Source organism: Pundamilia nyererei, unplaced genomic scaffold (genome assembly GCF_000239375.1).
Source record: "Pundamilia nyererei isolate P.nyererei 1_Seehausen unplaced genomic scaffold, PunNye1.0 scaffold00824, whole genome shotgun sequence".
Classification (NCBI taxonomy): domain Eukaryota; kingdom Metazoa; phylum Chordata; class Actinopteri; order Cichliformes; family Cichlidae; genus Pundamilia; species Pundamilia nyererei.
In genome coordinates this window covers 50,347-54,942 of record NW_005188225.1, presented here as the reverse complement: position 1 = coordinate 54,942, position 4,596 = coordinate 50,347, and the positions used below count along the sequence as shown (strand labels likewise).

At 39.7% G+C, this 4,596-nt stretch overlaps 1 long non-coding RNA gene across 1 annotated transcript in view; it reads left to right on the top strand.

Annotated features, from left to right (window-relative positions):
* Positions 1-1,548: 1,548 nt before the first annotated feature.
* LOC106456002 (uncharacterized) overlaps positions 1,549-4,596 on the top strand; it is a 32,931-nt gene continuing 29,883 nt past the window's right edge. The window contains exon 1 of the long non-coding RNA XR_001290195.1: positions 1,549-1,786. This is a non-coding gene — a long non-coding RNA (uncharacterized LOC106456002). The remainder of the gene's footprint in view (positions 1,787-4,596) is intronic.

Sequence of the window (4,596 nt, the reverse complement as noted above, 5' to 3'; positions counted from 1 at the left end):
AACACATTGAACATGGGAACACAAGACCTCTTCAAAATAAAAAAGGAAACATAATGAGACGCAGACATGACAACAAGAACTTTGAAACACAAGACACGCAGACATGAAACATATGAAGAGGCTAGATAAAGTCATCAGGAAGGCCAGCTCTGTTCTGGGATGCACCCTGGATCCAGTGCAGGTGGCGGTAGACAGAAAGACTGGCCAAAATAACATCTCTGATGGACAGAGTCTCCCACCCCGTGCATGTAAATGTTGCTGAACTGCAGAGCTCCTTCAGTGACAGACTGCTGAATCCTCGATGCATGAAGGAGCGTACTCTGCTTTGGTAACTATTGTCCATGGTGTAAATATGTAAAAATTGTGTTTCTGGTCTGTGTCTTGTTCTGTTTGTATATGTGTGTTTTTGCTGCTGATAGAATCAAATTTTCCCTTGTGGGGCAATTAAAGGATTATTCTATTCTATTCTTTTCTATTTTATTCTATTTTTGTCACGGTTCTATATGAATGGCGAGGGAGACTAAAACACAGGCGTTGAAGACAAATGGTGAATCTAATAAACAAAGAACTATAATAACTACCTAGGCATAATAGAAATGAACTTAGAAAACCTAAAGCACTAAACATAAACCATAAATATCAAAATAAACTAAAGCTCAAAACTCTGGGTCAAAAGACCCAGGATCGTGATATATGTAGCCCAATAAAAATAAAATTAAGAAAGCTGTGCAAAATGAGGTCAATCAGATAGATATACAAGTCTAACGTAAGTCTATTTATTAGAAATACTCAAATTGTTATATACTATATTTGGAAGCAGCCCGCTTCCCCTCCCCTTTTGACAAGTTGTGTGTGCTGCACAGCAGCAGCAAGAAGCAGGCACACCGAGAGCCGTCGCACTCAATCGCATGTGTGCGTGATCGAATTTAGAAAATACATTGATGCAAATTATAAATCTATAACCTGATGTCTGGTCCTTTTGTGTTTGTTGTTTTGTTTTTATTTTGTTTTACTGATACCGCTCCAGCCAACCAGAGAACCCCCCACCGCCCCACCCTCTCCTCCCTGTGCGGCAAGCAGCAGGCGCACATTGCAAACAGAGGGTGCCCTCACTCACAGCAAATGGGCAATACAAAACTGACCGTTGGATATGCAATCACAAAAATGCACTAGCATGATACCGGGGCAGCATGAGTGCAAGCAACTTTTTTGCCCACGATGCCGCCCTGGGCAATGGCCCATGTTGCCCATATCAAAAACCGCCATTGCGTAACACTATGCAACATATTAAGTTCCTGAATTTATATTCTCTGTTAATTGTTGCTAGGTTCAAAAAGTTAATGCTAGCTTATTTTAATAAACAACATTGTCATATGCAAAACTAGCTTTGCAGGGTGGCAGGAGGGTGGCAGTAGATTAGTTTAGTGTGACTCATTCCACCACATCTGCCCCTGCTTCTTTGAAATATTCAGACAGTAAGTATAAATTAATACTTGCAATGTCTTGAAAGCTCATCAATAAAATAAAATGATCTGAATATCAGTTAACAGAAATAGAGAACGAGTCTGCTGAACTGCAAGTAAGGATTCGGGAAGTAATGGTGGAGATTTCAAGATCCAGGAGTCAGTCATATTTGCAATGGCTGAGAGATGCTAGGAAGATGCAAGATAACTTGACCAGACTGCAAAACGATGTGAGGACTACCATCAAAATTTTAAAAGGAAGGTCCATAAAGCAATTGCTGATGAGAAGTTACTTCAACAGGTCAACGTTGGTGCCCAAACAGGTAAATGTAATTATTATCCTATAACACTTATTTCTGTTTGTTTGTTTGTTTGTTATATTTAACTATTAGTGGCTGTTAACTTTCTTAATTGTTATTATATAAATTTATTTTCTTAATTCTTTTTGTTATCATTTTAAGGCACACCAAATGTTAACTTAATGAAATTAGTGGTTTAATGCATCTTGTATCTATGATTGGAAACACTATTATAAAACAGCTTAATTGTTCATTTATTAATTATATGAGAGCAATACAAAAATACATAGAAACTGTTAGAGAAAAGGACTATTCATAAATATTTCCAAAATGCTATACCCAGTATATGAAATCTAGGGGAAGAAAACTAGCAGACTAGGTAGTTATAAAATTTAATAGTTCTCAAATTTAATAGTTAAATTTATCAACATTGCACATCATACTCAAAACAGATGACGAGGAAAAACACAGAAAAACACAAAACCAACGTGAAATTTGATATGTTACTACAAAAGATGTTCATTAAAATATGACAAATTAACATCTGAAAAAAGCACAATGTGACTGAAAAGTCTCGTGTCCAAATAATGAACAAAACAAACAGGATCTCTCATTCTTTATTTTTTTTACAAACACTTCTCATAATGACTAACTACTCCTGAAATTTTAGAGATGTTAGCTCTTTATTCTGTAAATGTACAGGTGGGGAAGGGATTCTATCAGGCTAACTCTTCCACAATTTGTTCCACTGTCCAAATCATGGACAAACAGTATCCCTCATTCTTGTCTTTCAGCCAGGATAATGTGTTTTGCAAGAATAAAATAGACAGTTGTTTTTAGTGATCTACTTTTTGTTTCCAGCAGACATAGCTTTTGGCAATGTGCAGGAACGAGAGCAAATAGTATTTTTATAGGGCATCTGGAAATGAACGTAGAGCAGTTCACGTTGAGAAATCGTAAATGGCCTGTATTTGTATAGTGCTTTACTTAGTCCCTAAGGACCCCAAAGCGCTTTACACTACATTCAGTCATTCACCCATTCACACAAACATTCATACACTGGTGATTGCAAGCTACATTGTAGCCAAAGCTGCCCTGGGGCGCACTGACAGAAGGTGGTATATTGAGTGTTAAAGTTTATATGAATTGTTTCCAAAGACCTTAATATCCACTTATTCGGCAAAATGTCCTTGGTTTGTTGAAGTAATCCTGTCTGATGACACCTGCCCAGGACGTGCTCCTGACCAGTGTTAGGGAATAATGGAATACATGTACCGCCGTTACGTATTTAAAATACAAAATATGAGTAACTGTATTCCGTTACAGGTAACGTTTTAAAAGGTGGTATTCAGAATACAGTTACTTTGTTGAAATAAATGGATTACACTGCGGTACTTCCCTGTTTCATATTGTCGCGGGTCAGGACTGTTTGGGTTTTGTTTGACAGCTACGTTCTGTTGTTCCAGGCGGCAGCGTTACGGTTGCCATGGTTACAGGGTGACGCGTTCTCTCTCTGTGTTTCCTGGGTGAGAGAGCGCCTTTTTGTTGTTGTTGTGCTAAGCTAACAGGCAGAATGCTACAGGTATAGCTCTAAAGAAGCATCATGGGCAGTGTAGTCCGTGCTGCAGGGAGAATGGACTGCCATACCCGTTATGTGTCTGTGAGCGAGGAGGGAGAAAAAGGAAAAGTACGAGCTGTCATCGAGCAAAAACGGGAGCTGGAAGCATGTAAATAATAACCACTGCAGCCAAGAAGAGAGCCTGACGAGCCCAGTTGTAAGTAAGCTATTAAGACTCGACTGTACACCGTGTTCGTGTTTTCCTCCAAAAACAATAAGTTCTGTTGTAGCAGCCGTTCAATGCCTCTCTCTGTCTCTCGCAAGCAAAGTTGACCCAGACAACAAAGTAAAGCTATTTTTCGGCGACGAGCCGACAGAGACCCCACCGTATTAGTCAGAGGTCCCTTTACTATGGTTCGGAGCCGCGGACCTTCAGTAATAGTAATAAATCACAGCAATAGTACATTCATGTAGTTGTAAACAGCATGATAATATATTAAGTAATCCAAAGTATTCAGAATACGTTACTCTCATTGAGTAACGTAACGGAATACGTTACAGAATACATTTTGGGGCATGTATTGTAGCTGTGTGAAGGATCACAAAGCTCTCCAGAGAGTGATCCGTACAGCAGAATGCTGCTGCAGGATTGCTCTCCCCCCGCTTCAGGACACCTACACCAGGAGATGCCGGACTAGAGCAGCGCAGATACTGAAGGACCCGTCCCATCCTGGCAACAAACTGTTCCAACTTCTGCAATCTGGTAGAAGGTTCCGCATCTTTCAGGCAAGGACAGAGAGACTCAAGAGGAGCTTCTATCCCCAAGCCATCCGGGCCCTAAACACACACACCCGCCCTCTCACATCATCTATAATTGACTGAGACAGGACTCTTCCAAACACTCTAAACCAAGGCACAATGTACATTCCAAATTCCTTTAATTTTAAATATGTTTATATCACCTATTCTGTAAAATAGTCAAATGTCTATTCATATTAATGTACAGAATTCACCTGCTTGCTGCTACTACTGCACATTCACCCAATGTATATACTATTCTGTAATCTGTAATGGAATACATTTTAAAAGTAACCTTCCCAACACTGCTCCTGACGCAGGGGGGAAAAATTCAGTCTGTTACGGATTCAAATATTGGGGATGGATACAAGAGGAAAAACCAAAAGAACAACACTGGTCCGGCCGGGTTGAGTCAAACAATGATTTTAATGATCACACGCGTGGGAGATGGACACCGTACGCAGACAGCATCAGATCT